This window comes from Bufo bufo, chromosome 1, assembly GCF_905171765.1.
Source record: "Bufo bufo chromosome 1, aBufBuf1.1, whole genome shotgun sequence".
NCBI classification, from domain to species: Eukaryota; Metazoa; Chordata; class Amphibia; order Anura; family Bufonidae; genus Bufo; species Bufo bufo.
In genome coordinates this window covers 198355777-198379857 of record NC_053389.1, presented here as the reverse complement: position 1 = coordinate 198379857, position 24081 = coordinate 198355777, and the positions used below count along the sequence as shown (strand labels likewise).

The following is a 24081-nucleotide window of genomic DNA, read 5'->3' as shown; positions in this document are numbered from 1 at the left end:
CATACTGTGGTGTTACTGTGATAATCAAGCTTATATAGATGTAAGGTAAAATAGGTACAGTCAAATATAATAAATTCTACAGGAAAACATGCTGCAGGCTGCAAGAGAACTTCCATTAACAGATTTATTTTCCAACTCCAACTATAAGGACAACATAACAATTTTAATGTACCCTTAGTGGCTAAGTAACTCCTAATACTATATTTCTGATAACCTAAGGTGTTAAAGTGTAGGTTATACTTAGCAGAACTTGAGCAGTTTTACATAAAAAGAGCAATACAAAATTGTACTGCCTACATGTAAAAAGCTGAATAATCCAAATCACTTAAAAGGGGTTGTCTCACTGCAACAAATACCATTTATTATGTATAGGAAGTTAAGACAAGTCACTTACTAATGTATTGTTATTGTCCATATTGCTTCCTTTGCTGGCTGGATTCACTTTTCCATCACATTATACACTGCTCGCTTCCAGGTGTTACAATCACCCTGCAATACATCAGTGGTTGTTGTGCTTGCACACTATAGGAAAAAGCAACCACCTATGGGCACTCCCAAAGTCCTGTCCACCACTGATGGATTGCAGGGTGGTTGTAACCATTGAAAAAAGCACCGTGTTGGAAAAATGAATCAAGCCAGCGAAGGAAGCAATATGGACAATCACATACATTGGTAAGTGCATGTTATTAACTTTCTCTACATGATCAATGCTAATTGCTGAAGTGAGATAAATAAATGCACTGTAGTTTGGTATTTACTGTTACTTACCATAGAATTACCAATAGAAAAACTGAACTAAGGCCACACATTGCTATCAAATTCAAATAAATCTTGATTGAAACATGATTAAAAGGATTAAAAACCAAGTATATGCGATTAAATTAGATATGACAGATCACAAAACGCTACTATCCAGGAACCTGGTCTGATCTATGAGGCAGGCCCATCTCATTTACCATTTTCTACACCTGGTTTAGGCGTAGAAAATGGTCTAAATTTAAGACACTAAGGAAGCTGTCTTTCATTTAGAAGTGGCGGTGGATCCGCCGAAGTTATGGAGAGACCTGCGCCTCTTCATAACTCCGGCGATCCACCTCCAGCTATACGGAATATTGAGACCGGCGTCTAAAACGCCAATCTTAATAAATGTGTCACTCCTAATAGAGGAAAATATATAGACCAGTGTCCGGGGAGCAGCGACACCCAGATAGCATAATTTTGCAATGTGTCATATCTAATTAAATCGCATATCCTCAGGATAGGTCATCAGTATAAGATCTGCTGTGGTCTGATTCCCAGAACCTCCGCCAGTCAGTTTTTAAGGGTAAGGGCATAGTTAAATGCTCATGGGCCCTGTTACAAGGGTTCAGCTTGGGCCCCCCCCCTTACATCAGTGCTTTGTGGCCAGGGGCAGGGGAGCACATAGCCTTCATGCTGCCTGAGGCAAAAATTGAAACCGCAACCCCTGGATCCTGGATTAGCAAAACTGTTCCAGATTCCTGTGAGGTTAATGTCTCTCTTTCATCTAACTTAAAGTTATGAGGTGTATAGTACATAGAAAAAAAAAACAATACACTTTATTTCACATCTTCATTTTATTACTTTTTTTTGTATTTTTTTATATTGTTTGGTATGGCTTTACAGTCAATGACTGCTCAGAAATGAACATTTTCTCACACACTATAAACAGACAAATGTTTTTTCCAACAAAGTACGCACGTGCATTTGGTTTAGATTTTTTTTCATGGTTCAATTTTGTATGAGTCAGCTTTATTTTCTTTTGTTTCATTATCCCCCCACCCCCTTTTTATTAACAAAAATAAATTGGGTAGCCCCCCAACTAGCATTTCTGTTCCTCTTGCAATTGCTATTTTTAGAGCATGCTATGAAGTCCATGCAATCCTCAGTGAATCCAATTGATGTAGAGAAATTTGGAGGAAAAGTGCTAGCAACCAAAGAAAGACCACCCAAGAGGAACACATCATATAGGTCAAGCTCTTTTATACCCCTTTGCAAATAACCAAAATTGTAAGCATATTATTATGGACTGTTCCTCATACAAAGAGAATTTCATCATGAAATTCAAAATTTCACATTTTATTTTTGTTCGTATCAAGATGATATGACATGTACACATGACCCTTCAAATTATCCCTTTCAGTATTAAGACTTAGCTATCCCATCTTCCTCTCTAAAGTGAATTTTCACCTTTTTAACACCATGGTATTTTCCATTTCAAAATTCTGTTCTGATTAATTTCATTTATCTTTATAGTGGTTGAAGCTCCAATTTTTAGGTACAGACTTATAACCTTCTGCAGAGAAAGAAGATTTAAAATATAATATTCTGACTGACTGCAACCATGACAAGAGGAAGTTTAGGAGCTTACTGCATACTGTTCTATTACAGGGTTTAATATATAAATTATATGCACCAATTTCCTAGGCTATACCTATTGATGACTGAAGGAAGACATAATTATTTCATTTAATTCTATGTCTAGGTAGGGAAGTTGGAGCTTTGTATTAGAAAAGTGAAGTTCTGAACTTTAAAAATATGTATTAAGAAATTAATCAGCACACAACTTTGTACCTAAAATGGTGTGAAAGGGTTACTTTCAACATCCATCAAATATACAAAGGGATAGGGAAAATAACCATTTTGAAGTGAATTGATGGCTAAAAGTCACTCAAAATCCAAACATCTGTAAACGGTCAACAAGATGCAAATCATGACGACATCCAGATGAGTTTAATCGACAAGTGGATATTGCACACGCTCCATTAAGCAACTGCAATGTTAAGACATTATCAAGAAACATAGCTTGTAGGACTGAAGATGTACTGAAACAAAAACAGAGTCAGGTGCAGAATTACTATACATAGGTCACCATTACGCACATGTATGGATTCACCGTATCCAATTTTGTTTCTTGTGGTTTTTGAATGACCATGTGTACTCTTCATTATTCTAGAATACAGGTAGATACAGGCTTGGGAATATATATCTCTTGTTATTGTAATATTATAGTTAGAATAATATCTGTTTCTCCCAATAAATCTCAATAATACATTTATCTTCAAAGCCATTAGGCACAAAGTTGATTAGTAGGCCACAACGTTTATGAAAAAGGCCGAGTGGCATTCAGCTGGCATAAATTTTAGTAAAAGAATAAGGTTTTTGATCAAATCTATAAGCAAGTATACCACATCTTCTATATAAACTATAATCTTGCACTGGAAAACAATCATCAGAACCCATGGTCCATGTCAGGGATGGAAGACAAACCCTTTGGACAATTGTGATCATCACCGGAAACATAGGACAACTGACCATATTGTGAATTGTCAGTCACCATAATACCAATGGTAAACTTACACAAATGGGAAACCCATCAAATACCACTCAACTTGACACTGCTATCAGCCTCACACACACAGAATTTACATTATTACATAAATCAATAGAAAGACAGTCGACAGAAAAGTGCTTACATCTCATGGCAAGAGCCTAGGAAGTTCTCTTGGTGTCCATGGTCCAACAACTATTTACCAAAACAACCGGTCTCACGGTGGTAAAGTAAATGTGTGAGTGTGGTACACAATGATCTTTATGAAGCTTTTTTTTTCAGTTTTCAATAGAGTTGGTGTTCTTATGGGAGACACTCAAAGAATGAGGCCAACACTGACACCAAGCGTATAGCTGTAAAATGAGTCGAAAGACCATAGTGGAATTGCTTTGGCAGTCAAGCACTACGTTCTTCACTCAGAGCAAAATGACGCTGAGAGGAGAGGCTTTCCCTTTACATGCAGATCACTCAGACTTAATGTTACTTAATAGCTGCTTCATCTTCAAGATTTCGTACTGTACAGTTCATCTCTTCTGTATCATCCATGCGCTGTTCAGTGCATTGCTGGAGTTTGAAATTAGGAGTGTCAATTCAGGCAGCATCCAATATCCCCATCCATGGTGGAAAAGCAGGTAAGAGTTTGCCATGGCTCATTACAGTTCCATCCAAAATGTACATGATTACTCTATGGCTTTAAGTAAATCTACATTTGTTTACAGCCTTGTCTTTCTTTTGCCATTCTTGGGAGTCTGGTGCCCTCCTCATTAAAATGTCAGATGAAGAGGAAACAGATAGAGCAAGCCTTCAGCTCAAATACCTGCAAAGCAATACAACATTGATAAGAAAAGCAGATATCCAAAGTCCAGTACCAAATAAAGGATGTGTTTACTAACGATAATTTCAGAGGGACTATGGCTTTACCTTAATTTATTATTATAGTATTGCATTCTTTATACAATGTTTAAGTTTAGGTTGGAGAACTTCCGAAAATAATCCTAGCAATTCCTCCCTTAATTTTCTCTCTATTATCCTGTAAGAATGCTTCTTCTATAAGTGCCCCTTTATATGAGAAATGTTTCTACCTGTAACTCACACAACTCAGAAAAAAGCCTGTCTCTGACTCTAAGGCACCTGAGTACAACTGAAACCTTTACCCCTATTCTTTCTACAATAGAAGACCAGACAGATTAAAGGGTTTCTGTCATCAGAAAAATCGTTATGTAGCTGGCTGACATTAGCGATATGCTAATGTCAGCAGAACATAACTGTATGAATTATATCTCCATGCCTACCGCCATTCGCGCTAAATAATGACTTTTATAATATGCAAATTAGCCGCTAGATGCTAGTGGGGCGTTGATGCAGCACCTAGAGGCTCCATCCTCTCACCGATTGGCACGCCCTTGTAAAGGTGATTGACATCCTCAGTCTCCTCCGTGCCCCGCAAATCCTGCGCCTGCGCGGTACATTTTAGTATTAGGCTCAGGCGCAGTGGGTGAAGGACGAGTGAGGCAGGCGAGCGTCCTTCACTCACTGCACCTGCTCCTAATACTAAAATGGACGGCGCAGGCGTGGGATTTGCGGGGCACGGAGGACACCGAGGATGTCAATCACCTTTACAAGGGCATGCCAATCGGTGAGAGGATGGAGCCTCTAGGTGCTGAAGCAACGCCCCACTAGCACCTAGAGGCTCATTTGCATATTATAAAAGTCATTATTTAGCGCAAACGGCAGTAGGCAGAGAGATATAAGTCATACAGTTATGTTCTGCTGACATTAGCACATCGCTAATGTCAGCCAGCTACATAACTATTTTTTTGATGACAGAAACCCTTTAAAGGGAACCTGTCACCGGGATTTTGGGTATAGAGCTGAGGACATGGGTTGCTAGATGGCCACTAGCACATCCGCAATATCCAGTCCCCATAGCTCTCTGTGCTTTTATTGTGTAAAAAACCTGATTTGATACATATGCAAATTAACATAAAAGAGTCATATCTTACTTGTGTGACCAGAGAAGTGTCATATTTTCAATCTCTGACTCATCTCAGGTTAATTTGCATATGCATCAAATCGTTTTTTTTTTTTTACACAATAAAAGCACACAGAGCTATGGGGACTGGGTATTGCGGATGTGCTAGCGGCCATCTAACAACCCATGTCCTCAGCTCTATACACAAAATCCCGGTTACAGGTTCCCTTTAAGCCCCACCTTATCAGCAAAGCTCAAAATGTAAAGGGTTGGGGGTAAGTTATCACTTATGTTCTCAGCAAGATTAATCTAAGATTTCTATCAACAAATGGAAACTTTAGGACTGGATGCCAAGTGAAGAATTCTCATTCAGTGAATGGTAGTTATATACAGTATACAGGACGGCAGTTCTCCAATTTACACAATTATATATATAGTGCCTTGACTAAGTACTCCTACTCCTTGAACTTTTCTACATTTTTGCATGTTACACCTAGTTTTGATTGCGAATATTCTAATCACAAATTTTGATCGCGAATATCGGCACTTTGAGAATTTGCAAAGATGTAGAATATAGTGCTATATATTCGTAATCGCGAATATTCTAGATTTTTTCATCAGTAACCTCCCTTCTTACTTGTAGGCCAATGAGAAGGCTGCAATATCTTTGTCAGAGCTTAGCAACATCCCTAGCAACCAATAGAAAAGTTTCCTACCCCTTACTATATAAGAAAATCCCCAGCAGCTATTTTGTGCTGTTTTTTGCAGTTCTGAGAGAGAGAGCAGTGACATTGCTGTGCTCTTTGCTTTCATCTGGATCCTATTCCTTATCCAATTACATTAGATAGCTAGTTTTCTTATATATATAATATAGATAGTTAGTAGGAGATAGTCGGTGTAGGTTAGATATTGATATAGTGTAGCTGATAGGTTCCAGTGCAGGGTGTTACGTAGTGTGATAGGAATTAATGTTTCTCTGCTGTCCATACATACATGATACAGATATAGTGCTGTGATGTCACAACAATATTTAGTGCACCAATCAGTAATATCTTCTCTGAAAAAATGTGAAGTTGTATGTATTGCGCAAAAAATATGCGCATCATTAGTGCCGATTTGCGCAATCGCGAAAATAATGACTGGAGATTACGAATTTTAGAATTTGCTAATTTATTGCGAATATGCGAAACATTTGTGAAATATTGCAAAAACGAATATTGCCTATGCCGCTCATCACTAGTTACACCCACAAACATAAATACATTTTATTGGAATATTATGTGACAGACCAACACAAAGTAGCAAGTATATGTGATGTGAAAAGAAAATGATACATGGTTTTACAAAATTTTAATAAATAAAAATCAGGAAAATGTGGCATGCATTTGTATTCAGCCCCCGAGTCAATACTTTGTAGGACCACCTTTCATTGCAATTACAGCTCCAAGTCTTTTGAAGAACATGGTAAGTCTCTACCAGCTTTGTACATCTAGAGGCTGAAATATTTGCCCATTCTTCTTTGCAAAATAACTCAAGCTCAATCAGATTAGATGGAGAGCATCTGTGAACAGCATTTTTCATGTCTTGCCACAGATACTCAATGGGATTTAGGTCTGGACTTTTACTGGGCCATTCTAACACATGAATATGCTTTGATCTAAAGTATTCCATTGTAGCTGTGACTATGTTTAGGATTGTTGTCCTGCTGGAAAGTGAACCTCCACCCCAGTCTCAAGTCTTTTGCAGCCTCTAACAGGTTAAACTCCAGGATTTCCATGTGTTTAGCTCCATCCATCTTCCCATCAATTCTGAACAACTTCCCTGTATCCACAAAAAAAAAGCATCCTCACAACATGATGCTGCCACCAGAACTGCTTCACAGTGGGGATGGTGTGGTCAGGGTGATGTATTAGGTTTCCGCCACACAAAGCGTTTTGCATTTAGGCCAAAAGTTAATCTTTGGTCTCATCTGAGCAGAGCACCTTCTTCCACATGTTTGTAGTGGAATGGGACTTTTTATGAACTCTTCCATAAAGGTCAGATTTGTGGAATACACGACTTATACTTGTCCTTTGGACAGATTCTCATACCTGAACTGTGGATTTCTGCAGCTCCTCCAGAGTGAACATGGGTCTCTTTGCTGCTTCTCTGATTAGTGCTCTGTCAGTTTAGGTGGACGGCCATGTATTTGTAGATTTGCAGTTATGTCATACTACTTCCATTTTTAGATGATGTGTTGAACAGTACTCTGTGAGATGTTTAGAGCTTGGGATTTTTTTTATAATCTAACCCTACTTTACACTTCTCCACAACTTTATCCCTGACCTGTCTGGTATGTTCCCTGGTTTTCATAAATTATGAATGATCACTAATGTACTCTAATAAACCTCTAAGCCTTCACAGAATAACTGTTGTTATACTGAGAATGCAAAAGATGCAAATAGGCAGGCACACCACCTTTTGTCACTTGTGACAAAAATGTATTTATTGGTAAACAATCAATAATAAAATTGGATCAACACAGACATGGTTGCAAAAATTTTAAAATACTATAGTATTTTTAAATTTTTACAATCATGTCTATGTTGATCCAATTTTATTATTGATTATTTTACAAATAAATAATCTTTTATCTAACAGAAGTGACAAAAGGTGGTGTGCCTGCCTATTTGCATCTTTTGAATTTTCCTTTATACTGGGTAGGTGACCCAGTTGGCAGTGAAAATAGCACTTTCCATTCCTCAGGGTGTTTGAGCCCTCCATTCTTGTTGTGTTATACTGAGAATAGATTACACAGAGATGGACTCTATTTACTAATTAGGTGACTTCTGAAGGCAATTGGTCACACTGGATTTTATTTCGGGCGAGCTTAATATAAATGCACGCCACACTTTTAAGATTTTTTGAAAAACAATAAATCATTTTCTTTTCACTTCACAAATACTTGCTACTTTGTGTTGGTCTATCACATAAAATCCCAATAAAAAAACCATTTAATCTTGTGGGTGTAACGTGACTGTAATGTGTGTATGTGTGTATATATATATATATATATATATATTTTTTTTTTTATTTTTTTTTTCTGAAGTGTCAATTTGGCATCCATTGGGCTGGTATATGTTCGTGTACCTAGCTATATGGTATCACATACTCAATGCTATTCAAAGTCAGAATAAGATCACATCATCACAGGAGCTTCTAAATACTTATCCATGTATTATGGAGCTGAAACTGACTTCCGAAGAAGTTCCCCACTGCTGTTTGATTGACAGGGCTGAACATCTCACCAGCTCTTAATATCTGGCGTCTGCGCTGCTGCTCATGTGTTCATGCACAGCTACTGCTCCAATATTGGCAGAGGAGCTTTGCTCATCCCTAAGGGCTGTTTCACACGAGAGAGTCCATTGCTGGAATCTAACTCTGTGTGTGAGAATGATTTTTTTATTCTGGACTTGCAGGAGCGTACAGCATTATACTGATTTATACTGCGCCACTGCTTAACCTTACTGCTACAGAATCATACTGACAGCTTTATGTCACTATAATCCTGAAGAAGTAAGGTTAAGCAGAGGCACATAGCATTATAAATCATGATAATGTCGTGCGCTGCTACAAGTCCAGAGCTGCAGATCACGCTCACACACGGAGTGTGATTCCAGCAATGGACTCTCTTGTGTCAAAGAGCCCTAAGACAAATCCATAAATCTGTTCCTATATGCCTCCAAATCAAATTAGAGGCACACAGTGGTTCTATAGCCTTCTATAAGTGCAGTGTTGTGGTTCCATACAACATACAGGTCATATGGAGCCATAATATGGTAGTGTGCCCAAGCTCTTAAAGGGGTTCTCCGAGATTTTGATATTGATGGCCTATCCTCAGGATAGGTCAGCAATATGAGATTGACAGGGGTTTGACTCTCAGAACCCCTGATGATCAGCTGTACGAAGAGGCCAAGGCTTAGGCTTCTTCTTAGGCCATGTGACGTCTTGTTCATTGGTCACATGACTTGGCATAGCTAAGTCCTTTTCAAGTAACTGGGGCTGAGCTGCAATACCAAGTACCAAGTATCTAATGGACGGTGCTGTGCTTAGTAAGCTGTGAGAGAGCTCACAGGAGATCTGGTGACCTACACGTCTTCCTCGAACAGCTGATCAGTGGGGGTGCCAGGAGTCAGACCCAAGTTAATATGATATTGATGACCTATCCTGAGAATAGGCCATCATATCAATGTAAACATCACTGAAAGCCCCTTTAATATCCCCAAAATACTGGGTGTTCACCCAAATATAAATTTGTTTTTTTATGACAGTAAATAATCCTATTTCCTCTAAATTCCAGGTTTGTATGATTTTTTATTACATAATTTAATGTAATTCTCCAGTATGTAAGCATAACACGCATTTTGTTCTATGGTTACCATAGCAACCAGAGCAAGTTCATCATTAAGAGGATAATGCAAAGTATTTGTGACTTGTCTTCCACAGATAAATGTCTTTTGTGATTTCATACATTCATCTTTATATCTATTTTATTTGGAGACTAATGGAATACAGAATATACACACTTACATTACCGTATTTATCGGCGTATAACACGCACTTTTTCCCCCTGAAAATAGGGGGCAAATGATGTATGCGTGTTATACGCCGATATTCATTGCGGCCCGGCAAAGATGCAGCATCACAGACTGTGCTGTATGAGCCGGGAGAGAGGAGGGGCTGGAGTCCGTAACTAGGGGCGGGGCCCGGTGCAGTCACTGTACTCTTACACCGGGCCCCGCCGCTCACCAAAGTATTTATAAACGTGAATCCTTATCCTGTTATTAAGCTGCCCTCTCCCATGTTCCCATGTCCCCCCTGTATCCCCATAGCACTTACTTAAGCTTCCATAGCAGGCAGAGTGGGTGGCAGCAGTAACGTCACTCACTGACGTTGAGCGCCTGCTCCGCCCCCTTTATGAATGAAGCAGGCGGAGCAGACGCGCGACGTCAGTGAGTGACGTTACTGGTGCCGTCCGCTCTGCCTGCTATGGAAGCTTAGCTGCTTAAGTAAGTGCTGTGGGGATACAGGGGGGACATGGGAACATGGGAGAGGGCAGCTTAATAACAGGATAAGGATTCACGTTTATAAATACTTCGGTGAGCGGCGGGGCCCGGTGTATTGGGGGACACTGTTATGAGGGGGATCTGTGGATGACATATAGCAGTGTCATCCACAGATCCCCCCCATAACAGTTCCATCCACAGATCCCCCCACCCCATAGCAGTACAATTTGAAATGGACACTGTTATGAGGGGGATCTGTGGATGACATAGCAGTGTCATCCACAGATCCCCCCCATAACAGTTCCATCCACAGATCCCCCCACCCCATAGCAGTACAATTTGAAATTTAATTTTTTTCCTGAAATTTCCCTTAAAATGAAGGTGCGTGTTATACGCCAGTGCGTGTTATACGCCGATAAATACGGTAAATGTATTCAGTTCAGATGGTGTCAAGCGTTTGTCGCGGCAACCAGGTAAGAAGTACAAAGATAAGTGTGTCTTGCCTACAGTCAAGCATGGTGGTGGGAGTGTCATGGTTTAGGGCTGCATGAGTGCTGCCGATTGTGGAGAGCTACAGTTCATTGAGGGAACCATAAATGCCAACATGTACTGTGAGATACTGAAGCAGAGCATGATCCCCTCCCTTCAGAAACTGGGTCACAGGGCAATATTTCAACATGATAAACACACCTCCAAGACCACAACTGCCTGAAACTGAGGGTAAAGGTGCTGGACTGGCCAAGCATGTCTCCAGACCTACACCCTATTGAGCATCTGTGGGACATGCTCAAACGGAAGGTGGAGGAGTGCAAGGTCTCTAACATCCGCCAGCTCCATGATGGTGTCATGGAAGAGTGGAAGAGGATTCCAGTGGCAACCTGTGAAGCTCTAGTGAACTCCATGCCCAAGAGAGTTAAGGCAGTGCTGGAAAAAATTGGTGGCCACACAAAACACTTACACTGGCACAATTTGGCCATTTTCACTTAGGGGTGTACTCACTTTTGTTGCCAGCGGTTTAAACATTAATGGCTGTGTGTTGAGTTATTTTGAGGGCACACCATATTTACACTGTTATACAAGCTGTACACTGACTACTTTACATTGTATCAAAGTGTGATATCTTCAGTGTTGTCCCATTAAAAGATAGAATAAAATATTTGCAAAAATGTGAGCGGTGTACTCACACTTGTGAGATACTGTATATTGTAGGGAAGGAAATCTTTTTACCAGTGACTGCATTTGTGAGTTATCCATTCCCTTAACTAATCCTATAGATGGCGTAAGCTTAGACAGATTGTCTAGACCTGCTCCAGATTTATCCAGGGGCTCAAGATGGATGATAAATGTGGTGCAGGCATGGGCACTTTTCTCTGTCTCTATACAAACTATTGGTTGGCTTACTTTAAGTCAGATTTGTAAACCAGAATTGTGGTGCATTTTGGCACAAAATGGTACATCTTAGGCCTCACCTCTTTCCGCTAAGCCCCATCCCATTGAAGAGGATGTCCAAAAAGTGTATAAACCCAGGATGCATCAAATTATGCCACTTTTGACAAATTTTTGGCTCAGACACATTAGCAAATTTGGGCCTGTGTCTTATATGTGGACAGAAAGTCAATTTTGTGATTCCTTTCTAGAGGAGCCTCGATGTGAGTGTCTTAGGAACGAATAAAGCCCGAAAATGCTGGAAAACCACCATTACGTCTGGTTTCCATTATTTTGGACAGAAAAAAAAAGTCCTGTTGACAGGACTTTTTTTCCCATTCAAAATATTGGAAACCAGATGGAATGCTGGTTTCCGTTATTAATTCTATATTAAAGTATATGAGGATGAATTTAAAAGGGAAGGTTTCTGTTTGATTTCCAGTATATCAATTCTGTTATTATTATAACATATTATAACGGAAAGCTATAACGGGATTGAAAACGCCTCCCTAAAAAATATTTTATTTGATTTTTTTATTTTATAGAATTTATATATTAATCCTAAACAATTCAAAATTTCAGATCAAGGGGCAAAAAACATTATAGTTATAAGGAAAAAAGAAAATCCATGCATGTTTATTCATTGTAAAAGATCAAAGTCTTGTGTATCTTTGATAACTTGTGTAATTGTTGTCAAGCAAATATTCCACTTTGTTCTCTATATACCCAAAAATAAAAGTTACTAAATAAATACCCAAGAACAAAACATCAATTACAGCAGCAAGATCAAAACCACAGACAAATCCAGCAGAGAAATACATGCAATTTTGAATGCTAAGAACCTGTCGCTGTATCAGACAGAGTAAACCGGCAGAAAAACCAGTACTGTCAAACACACTAGGTGACATGTAAAAATAGCACCGACAAGTGTCCAGATCTGGTGCTGTAGGTCAGAACATTACATATAAAAAATGGTTTCTAATATTAATACACACTATATGGGATAAAATCTCCATAAAAGTGAATATATTGAGGCTAAGGGCAAAAACAGCACCAATAAGGTCAGTAGCAGATCAATAGCAAATTACTAGCTGAAAAACGGTCGGTTATGGTGGCAGATTTCTAATTTAATGACAGATTTAGAGGAGTATTACAAGCGCTTTAGAAGAGTATTTAGAAGGGGATTTAGAAGAGATTTTGCCAGTGTTTTGTCTTATCCAGCCCTCGGTTTGGATGTTATTCCGAGGAGTTTTTGGAGGTGGAAAAACAGTTCTAAAAATGCTTCTAAAACTGCGAGGGGTTTTCTCTGCTTCCCCACTGACTTTAATACAAAATCCACATCTCAGAAGTAACATGCCACTTCAGAAGTGGATCTCAATTTGAAGTCAATGGAAAGCTATTAGCATTTTGATGCTGGATTTTGCAGCAGAAAGTATTGGTTTTCCGTGAAGGAATCCGCAATAGATTTTATTTGTGTGAGCATACCCTTAAACATGCCACAGCTTTCTTCTCCATGATACTCAAGGAATAAAAAATAAATAAATCAAAACATCCATATAAAACTGGAGACACACAGAGTAGTAAAATGGGAACATGGAGGATTATGGCAACCATATCAAGAATTGGTAATACAGCAGTGTGCAAGAGGCTTGAGTTGTATGAACTACGGTAAATATCTCAATCTGTTGCTGCTGAGCTCAACTGTGTGTAACCTGACAGCAATTGGCTATTTTAAAATAGCTTCCTAAATCAGTAAATTTATTTAAAGGCATTATCCCTCAAAACTTATTTATCACCTATCCATAGGATGGGAATGGAGATTTTACCCATTCAGGACCCTGCAATTTTTCACCATAAGGACCAGGCCATGTTTTGCAAATCTGACATGTGTTACTTATAGTGATAACTTTAAAACGCTTTTATTTATACAAGCCATTCTAAAATTGTTTTCTCATCACATATTGTACTTCATGACAGTGGCAAATTTGAGGCAAAATATTAAATTTTTATTTATAAAAAAAAAAAACTAATTTACAAAAAAAAATCTGCTTTTAACCACCTCAGCCCCCATAGCTTAAACACCCTTAAAGACCAGGACACTTTTTACACTTCTGACCTACCCTACTTTCACCGTTTATTGCTCGGTCATGCAACTTACCACCCAAATGAATTTTACCTCCTTTTCTTCTCACTAATAGAGCTTTCATTTGGTGGTATTTCATTGCTGCTGACATTTTTACTTTTTTTGTTATTAATCGAAAAAACGACATCCATATATAAATTTTGCTCTAAATTTATTGTTATACATATCTTTAATAAAAAAAAAATGTTTGGGTAAAAAAAAAATGGTTTGGGTAAAAGTTATAGCGTTTACAAACTATGGTACAAAAATGTGAATTTCCGCTTTTTGAAGCAGCTCTGACTTTCTGAGCACCTGTCATGTTTCCTGAGGTTCTACAATGCCCAGACAGTACAAACACCCCACAAATGACACCATTTCGGAAAGTAGACACCCTAAGGTATTCGCTGATGGGCATAGTGAGTTCATAGAACTTTTTATTTTTTGTCACAAGTTAGCGGAAAATGATGATTTTTTTTTTTTTTTTACAAAGTCTCATATTCCACTAACTTGTGACAAAAAATAAAAAGTTCTATGAACTCACTATGCCCATCAGCGAATACCTTTGGGTGTCTTCTTTCCAAAATGGGGTCACTTGTGGGGTAGTTATACTGCCCTGGCATTCTAGGGGCCCAAATGTGTGGTAAGGAGTTTGAAATCAAATTCTGTAAAAAATGGCCGGTGAAATCCGAAAGGTGCTCTTTGGAATGTGGGCCCCTTTGCCCACCTAGGCTGTAAAAAAGTGCCAAACATGTGGTATCTCCGTACTCAGGAGAAGTTGGGGAATGTGTTTTGGGGTGTCATTTTACATATACCCATGCTGGGTGAGAGAAATATCTTGGCAAAAGACAACTTTTCCCATTTTTTTATACAAAGTTGGCATTTGACCAAGATATTTATCTCACCCAGCATGGGTATATGTAAAATGACACCCCAAAACACATTCCCCAACTTTTCCTGAATACGGAGATACCACATGTGTGACACTTTTTTGCAGCCTAGGTGGGCAAAGGGGCCCACATTCCAAAGAGCACCTTTCGGATTTCACCGGCCATTTTTTACAGAATTTGATTACAAACTCCTTACCACACATTTGGGCCCCTAGAATGCCAGGGCAGTATAACTACCCCACAAGTGACCCCATTTTGGAAAGAAGACACCCCAAGGTATTCGCTGATGGGCATAGTGAGTTCATGGAAGTTTTTATTTTTTGTCACAAGTTAGTGGAATATGAGACTTTGTAAGAAAAAAAAAAATCATCATTTTCCACTAACTTGTGAAAAAAATAAAAAATTCTAGGAACTCACCATGCCCCTCACGGAATACCTTGGGGTGTCTTCTTTCCAAAATGGGGTCACTTGTGGGGTAGTTATACTGCCCTGGCATTCTAGGGGCCCAAATGTGTGGTAAGATGTTTGAAATCAAATTCTGTAAAAAATGGCATGTGAAATCCGAAAGGTGCTCTTTGGAATGTGGGCCCCTTTGCCCACCTAGGCTGTAAAAAAGTGTCACACATGTGGTATCTCCGTACTCAGGAGAAGTTGGGGAATGTGTTTTGGGGTGTCATTTTACATATACCCATGCTGGGTGAGATAAATATCTTGGTCAAATGCCAACTTTGTATAAAAAAATGGGAAAAGTTGTCTTTTGCCAAGATATTTCTCTCACCCAGCATGGGTATATGTAAAATGACACCCCAAAACACATTCCCCAACTTTTCCTGAATACGGAGATACCACATGTGTGACACTTTTTTGCAGCCTAGGTGGGCAAAGGGGCCCACATTCCAAAGAGCACCTTTCGGATTTCACCGGCCATTTTTTACAGAATTTGATTTCAAACTCCTTACCACACATTAGGGCCCCTAGAATGCCAGGGCAGTATAACTACCCCACAAGTGACCCCATTTTGGAAAGAAGACACCCCAAGGTATTCGCTGATGGGCATAGTGAGTTCATGGAAGTTTTTATTTTTTGTCACAAGTTAGTGGAATATGAGACTTTGTAAGAAAAAAAAATAAATCATCATTTTCCACTAACTTGTGACAAAAAATAAAAAATTCTAGGAACTCACCATGCCCCTCACGGAATACCTTGGGGTGTCTTCTTTCCAAAATGGGGTCACTTGTGGGGTAGTTATACTGCCCTGGCATTCTAGGGGCCCAAATGTGTGGTAAGGAGTTTGAAATCAAATTCTGTAAAAAATGGCCGGTGAAATCCGAAAGGTGCTCTTTGGAATGTGGGCCCCTTTGCCCACCTAGGCTGCAAAAAAGTGTCACACATGTGATATCTCCGTATTCAGGAGAAGTTGGGGAATGTGTTTTGGGGTGTCATTTTACATATACCCATGCTGGGTGAGAGAAATATCTTGGTCAAATGCCAACTTTGTATAAAAAAATGGGAAAAGTTGTCTTTTGCCAAGATATTTCTCTGTAAAAAATGGCCGGTGAAATCCGAAAGGTGCTCTTTGGAATGTGGGCCCCTTTGCCCACCTAGGCTGCAAAAAAGTGTCACACATGTGGTATCTCCGTATTCAGGAGAAGTTGGGGAATGTGTTCTGGGGTGTCATTTTACATATACCCATGCTGGGTGAGAAAAATATCTTGGCAAAAGACAACTTTTCCCATTTTTTTATACAAAGTTGGCATTTGACCAAGATATTTCTCTCACCCAGCATGGGTATATGTAAAATGACACCCCAAAACACATTCCCCAACTTCTCCTGAGTACGGCGATACCACATGTGTGACACTTTTTTGCAGCCTAGATGCGCAAAGGTGCCCAAATTCCTTTTAGGAGGGCATTTTTAGACATTTGGATACCAGACTTCTTCTCACGCTTTGGGGCCCCTAAAATGCCAGGGCAGTATAAATACCCCACATGTGACCCCATTTTGGAAAGAAGACACCCCAAGGTATTCAATGAGGGGCATGGCGAGTTCATAGAAAAAAAAAAAATTTGGCACAAGTTAGCAGAAATTTTTATTTTTTATTTTTTTCTCACAAAGTCTCCCTTTCCGCTAACTTGGGACAAAAATTTCAATCTTTCATGGACTCAAAATGCCCCTCAGCGAATACCTTGTGGTGTCTTCTTTCCAAAATGGTGTTATTTGTGGGTGTTTCTACTGCCCTGGCATTTGAGGGTCTCCGCAATCATTACATGTATGCCCAGCATTAGGAGTTTCTGCTATTCTCCTTATATTGAGCATACGGGTAATGAGATATTTTTTTTCCGTTCAGCCTCTGGGCTGAAAGAAAAAAATGAACGGCACAGATTTCTTCATTCGCATCGATCAATGTGGATGAAAAAATCTCTGCCAAAAAAAAAAAGGAGGGGCAAGGCGTCGGCCAGGACATAGGAGCTCCGCCCAACATCCATACCCACTTAGCTCGTATGCTCTGGCAAACCAGATTTCTCCATTCACATCAATCGATGTGGATGAATAAATCATTGCCGGGATTTTTTTTTTTATATACAAAGTGTTTGCCAAAGCATAGGAATACCGCCACCTCCTCAGCTCATATGCCTCGGCAAACGTATCTTTTACTGCAGATGAGAAATCTCGTCTTGCAGCGCCGCATACACCGACTTGCGTGTAATCTGACAGCAGCGCAATGCTTCTGTCAGAATGCACATCAGTGCTGCTGCTAGTCGATCGGTTGGTCCACCTGGAAGGTAAAAAAAAACAAAAAAAAAAAAACAGGCCGCAACACAATAATTTTATTAACTTTGGAAGAGAACATATAAACTTTAGCTTTTTGAACTGAACATTATTTCATTTTTTTTTTTTTTTACCTTTACAGGGAGTGCAGAATTATTAGGCAAGTTGTATTTTTGAGGATTAATTTTATTATTGAACAACAACCATGTTCTCAATGAACCCAAAAAACTCATTAATATCAAAGCTGAATATTTTTGGAAGTAGTTTTTAGTTTGTTTTTAGTTTTAGCTATTTTAGGGGGATATCTGTGTGTGCAGGTGACTATTACTGTGCATAATTATTAGGCAACTTAACAAAAAAAAAATATATACCCATTTCAATTATTTATTTTTACCAGTGAAACCAATATAACATCTCAATATTCACAAATATACATTTCTGACATTCAAAAACAAATCAGTGACCAATATAGCCACCTTTCTTTGCAAGGACACTCAAAAGCCTGCCATCCATGGATTCTGTCAGTGTTTTGATCTGTTCACCATCAACATTGCATGCAGCAGCAACCACAGCCTCCCAGACACTGTTCAGAGAGGTGTACTGTTTTCCCTCCTTGTAAATCTCACATTTGATGATGGACCACAGGTTCTCAATGGGGTTCAGATCAGGTGAACAAGGAGGCCATGTCATTAGATTTTCTTCTTTTATACCCTTTCTTGCCAGCCACGCTGTGGAGTACTTGGACGCGTGTGATGGAGCATTGTCCTGCATGAAAATCATGTTTTTCTTGAAGGATGCAGACTTCTTCCTGTACCACTGCTTGAAGAAGGTGTCTTCCAGAAACTGGCAGTAGGACTGGGAGTTGAGCTTGACTCCATCCTCAACCCGAAAAGGCCCCACAAGCTCATCTTTGATGATACCAGCCCAAACCAATACTCCACCTCCACCTTGCTGGCGTCTGAGTCGGACTGGAGCTCTCTGCCCTTTACCAATCCAGCCACGGGCCCATCCATCTGGCCCATCAAGACTCACTCTCATTTCATCAGTCCATAAAACATTAGAAAAATCAGTCTTGAGATATTTCTTGGCCCAGTCTTGACGTTTCAGCTTGTGTGTCTTGTTCAGTGGTGGTCGTCTTTCAGCCTTTCTTACCTTGGCCATGTCTCTGAGTATTGCACACCTTGTGCTTCTGGGCACTCCAGTGATGTTGCAGCTCTGAAATATGGCCAAACTGGTGGCAAGTGGTATCTTGGCAGCTGCACGCTTGACTTTTCTCAGTTCATGGGCAGTTATTTTGCGCCTTGGTTTTTCCACACGCTTCTTGCGACCCTGTTGACTATTTTGAATGAAACGCTTGATTGTTCGATGATCACGCTTCAGAAGCTTTGCAATTTTAAGAGTGCTGCATCCCTCTGCAAGATATCTCACTATTTCTGACTTTTCTGAGCCTGTCAAGTCCTTCTTTTGACCCATTTTGCCAAAGGAAAGGAAGTTGCCTAATAATTATGCACACCTAATATAGGGTGTTGATGTCATTAGACCACACCCCTTCTCATTACAGAGATGCACATCACCTAATATGCTTAATTGGTAGTAGGCTTTCGAGCCTATACAGCTTGGAGTAAGACAACATGCATAAAGAGGATGATGTGGTCAAAATACTCATTTGCCTAATAATTCTGCACGCAGTGTATAGAACAAACCTCTCCTTCCCCATGGGTCAATGTGCAAAGCGCAAATCGCCCAAAGATGTGGCGAAGTGCGTTATGCACTTTGTCCCATGTGAAAGGAGACGTTTGCAGCAGCTGTGAGTGAATGGGCCCTAATAGCCCTGTGTGCCTGTCCTGGTGAGATGTGATCCCTATGCTAGGTGTACCTGTGTGTGGTACTTCCGGAAACACTCTCCTAAGCATAGGGCAGGGTGGTCAGGACAGTCAGGACAGAAATAGCGGGTGTCACGCCTTATTCCACTCCTGCTACAGACACGACATCTTTTTCGAGGTGACGGTTGGGTTGAGGTACCAGCAACGACATTGGGGAAATGTCGCTCGTGTAGACGGCTAACTACACTGGTGGATGGGGCCACGGAACCTTCTGGATACAGGAGGTTCTCGATGATCTCTTCCTGGAATTTGAGGAAGGATCGTGTTCTCCCAGCCTTACTGTAGAGAACAAAACTATTATACAGAGCCAATTGAATCAAATATACAGACACCTTCTTATACCAGCGTCTAGTTCTGCGGGAAACTAAATACGGAGACAACATCTGGTCATTGAAGTCCACCCCTCCCATGAGCAAATTATAGTCGTGGACTGAGAGGGGCTTTTCAATGACACGGGTTGCTCGCTCAATTTGGATTGTCGTGTCTGCGTGAATGGAGGAGAGCATGTAAACGTCACGCTTGTCTCTCTATTTCACCGCGAGCAGTTCTTCGTTACACAAGGCAGCCCTCTCCCCCCTTGCAAGACGGGTGGTAACGAGCCGTTGGGGGAAGCCCCGGCGATTAGGTCGCACGGTGCCACAGGCGCAAATCCGTTCTAGAAACAAATGCCTAAAGAGGGCCACACTTGTGTAGAAATTGTCCACATAAAGATGGTACCCCTTGCCGAATAAGGGTGACACCAAGTCCCAGACTGTCTTCCCACTGCTCCCCAGGTAGTCAGGGCAACCGACCGGCTCCAGGGTCTGATCTTTTCCCTCATAGACACGAAATTTGTGGGTATAGCCTGTGGCCCTTTCACAGAGCTTATACAATTTGACCCCATACCGGGCACGCTTGCTTGGGATGTATTGTTTGAAGCCAAGGCGCCCGGTAAAATGTATTAGGGACTCGTCTATGCAGATGTTTTGCTCTGGGGTATACAAATCTGCAAATTTCTGGTTGAAATGGTCTATGAGGGGCCGAATTTTGTGGAGCCGGTCAAAAGCTGGGTGGCCTCTGGGACGGGAGGTGGTGTTGTCGCTAAAATGCAGGAAACGCAGGATGGTCTCAAATCGTGTCCTGGACATAGCAGCAGAGAACATGGGCATGTGATGAATTGGGTTCGTGGACCAATATGACCGCAATTCATGCTTTTTAGTTAGACCCATGTTGAGGAGAAGGCCCAGAAAAATTTTAATTTCGTAAACTTGGACTGGTTTCCACCGGAAAGGCTGGGCATAAAAGCTTCCCGGGTTGGCGGTTATAAATTGTGTGGCATACCGATTTGTTTCTGCCACAACTAAGTCTAAGAGCTCTGGAGTCAAGAACAGCTCAAAAAATCCCAGGGCCGTACCGATCTGAGCCGTCTCAACCCGAACTCCAGACTGGGCGGTGAAAGGGGGAACTAATGGTGCGGCTGAAGTTGGTGACTGCCAATCAGGGTTTGCCAGCACCTCAGGGATTCTAGGGGCTCTACGGGCCTGTCTGTGCGGTGGCTGCGACGGGGTAACTACTGCACGTTCCACCGTACCAGCTTCAACTGCCCTTCTGGTGCTCGCTACTTAACCATGTTGTACGGCAGTGCTGGTACTAGGTCAAGGAAGGGCTGCGCTGCTGGTGTATGCCTCACTACGTGATCCGGCAGCGCCAGCCCCACTCTGCTGCTCTTGAAGCGGATCCTGCGCAACCTGTGGTCTAGCGACACGGGGCCGGGTACGCCTCGTGCTATCAGGGACCTCAGCCTCCTCGTCCGAACTTTGGGTCAGAGAGCCACTGCTTTCTACAGGTTCATATTCTGACCCGCTAGATTCGTCAGATGACGGTTCCCACTCCTCATCCGACTGGGTCAGAATCCTGTAGGCCTCTTCAGAAGAATACCCCCTGTTTGACATTTGGACTACTAAATTTAGGAGTATTCCCTGAGTCTACCCAAGAAAAAAAGCAAGCCTGTCTTACAAAGGGGAGGCTAGCGAAGTACCGGAGGCCGCTGCGGTTGATAAAAAATATCAAAACAGATTTTTTTTTATCGCCGCAGCGCGTGTAAAGTGAATGTGCAGTGATCAAAAAATATATATTTTTTGTCACTGCGGCGGGGCGGGCGTGGGTGAACGCACGTGTGGGCGACCGATCAGGCCTGATCGGGCAAACACTGCGTTTTGGGTGGAGGGCGAGCTAAGGTGACACTAATACAATTATAGATCTGACCGTGATCAGTTTCGATCACTTACAGATACTATAAAAGTACAAATGCTGATTAGCGATACGCTAAACAGCGAATAAGTGACTGCGGTGCGTTGGGCTGGGTGCTAACTGATCCCTAAACTACCTAACCAAGGGGCCTAAACTATCACTAAAACCTAACAGTCAATACCAGTTAAAAAAAAAAGTGACAGTTTACACTGATCACTTTTTTCCTTTCACTAGTGATTGACAGGGGCGATCAAAGGGGTGATGAAAGGGTTAATTGGGGTGCAGGGGGGTGATCTGGGGCTACAGTGTACTGTTGGTGCTACTCACAGTTCAGTCTGCTCCTCTGCTGGATCCAACCGACGAAAAGGACCAGCAGAGGAGCAGACAAGCCATATAACAGATCATATTTACTAATATGATCTGTTATACGGCTTGTGATTCGTTTTTTTGAAAATCGCCAGCCTGCCAGCCAATGATCGTTGCTGGCAGGCTGGTGACGAACTTGTACTTTAACTTTTGCCGGCCCTCGATGCGCATGCGCGGGCCGGCTCTGACCGAAATCTCGGGTCTCGCGAGATGACGCACGGATGCGTCCAGGAGGAATGAATCAACCACCTTCCGGACGCATCCGTGCGTTAGGCGGTCCGGAGGTGGTTAAAACAGATAGTGATACATCCTAAAATAGTTATTAATTTACATCTCACATATGTCTACTTCATGTTTGGATCATTTTGTAAACTTTTTTTGGGGGGACGTTAGAAGGCTTAGAAGTTTAGAAGCAAATCTTGATATTTTTCAGAAAATTTCCAAAACCCACTTTGTAAGGGCCAGTTCGGGTCTGAAGTCACTTTGTGAGGCTTACATAATAGAAACCACCCATAAATGGCCCAGTTTTAGAAACTACACCCCTCAAGGTATTCAAAACAGATTTTACAAACCTTTTTAACTCTTTAGGTGTTCCACAAGAATTAAAGGAAAATGTAGATGAAATTTCAGAATTTAAAATTTTTGGCAGATTTTCCATTTTAATCACTTTTTTCCAGTAATAAAGCAAGGGTTAACAGCCAAACAAAGCTTCATATTTATTGCCCTGATTCTGTAGTTTACATATGTGGTCATAAACTGCTGTACGGGCACACAGCAGGACGCAGAAGGAAAGGAACGCCATATGGTTTTTGGAAGGAAGATTTCACTGGGATAATTTTAAGTTGCCATGTCACATTTGAAGACCCCCTGATGCATCCCTAGTGTAGAAACTCCAAAAAAAGACCTCATTTTGGATATAATTTTTGGTTGCTTTATATTACACTTTTTGTGGGGCAAGGTAACAAATAATAGCTGTTTTGGCACCGTTTTTATTTTTTGTTATTTACAATGTTCATCTGACAGGTTAGATCATGTGGTATTTTTATAGAGAAGGTTGTTATGGACGCGACAATACCAAAATATTTTTGGTTGTTTGTCTCAGTTTTACAGAATAAAGCAATTTTGAGAAAAATATATCTTCATGTTCTGAAAGCCATATATTTTTTTTTTTTTTGGGCGACTGTCTTATGTAGGGGCTCATTTTTTTGGGTATGCTATGATGGTTTGATTGGTACTATTTTAGGGTTCATATGACTTTTTGATCGCTTGGTGTTACACTTTTTGTGATGTAAGGTGACAAAAAATGGCTTTTTTGACACACTTTAATATATATATTTTTTTACAGTGTTCATCTGAAGGTTTAGGTCATGTTATATTTTTATAGAGCAAGTTCTTACAGACACGATGATACCTAATATGTATATTTTTTTATTTATTTTAGTTTTACACAGCATCTATGTTTTTGAAACAAAAAAAAATCATGTTTTAGTATCTCCATATACTAAGAGCCATAGTTTTTTATTTTTTGGGCGATTGTCTTAGGTAGCGTAACATTTTCTGCGGAATGAGATGACGGTTTGATTGGCATAATTTTGGGGTGCATATGACTTTTTGAATGCTTGGTATTACACTTTTAGTGATATAAGGTGACAAAAAAATGGCTTTTTGACACTGTTTATTATTTTTTTTTTTACGGTGTTCACCTGAGGGTTAGGTCATGTGATATTTTTATAGAGCAGGTTGTTATGGTCGTGGAAATACCTAATATTTATACTGTTTTTATTTATTTAAGTTTTACATAATAATATCATTTTTGAAACAAAAAAAAATCATTTTAGTGTCTACATAGTCTGAGAGCCATAGTTTATTTATTTTTGGGTGATTGTCTTAGGTAGGGTCTCATTTTTGCATGATGATATGACAGTTTGATTGGCGCTATTTTGGGGTGAATATGACTTTTTGATCACTTGCTATTACACTTTTTGTGATGTAAGGTGACAAAAAAAGTTTTTTTAGCACAGTTTTTATTAAAT

At 40.4% G+C, this 24081-nt stretch overlaps 1 protein-coding gene across 2 annotated transcripts in view; it reads right to left on the bottom strand.

Annotated features, from left to right (window-relative positions):
- Positions 1–1866: 1866 nt before the first annotated feature.
- Positions 1867–24081, bottom strand: part of SYT3 (synaptotagmin 3) — a 349741-nt gene continuing 327526 nt past the window's right edge. For both annotated transcript variants that reach the window (XM_040434094.1, XM_040434101.1), the window contains exon 10: positions 1867–4166. The gene's annotated coding sequence lies outside the window, so the exon portion shown is untranslated. The remainder of the gene's footprint in view (positions 4167–24081) is intronic.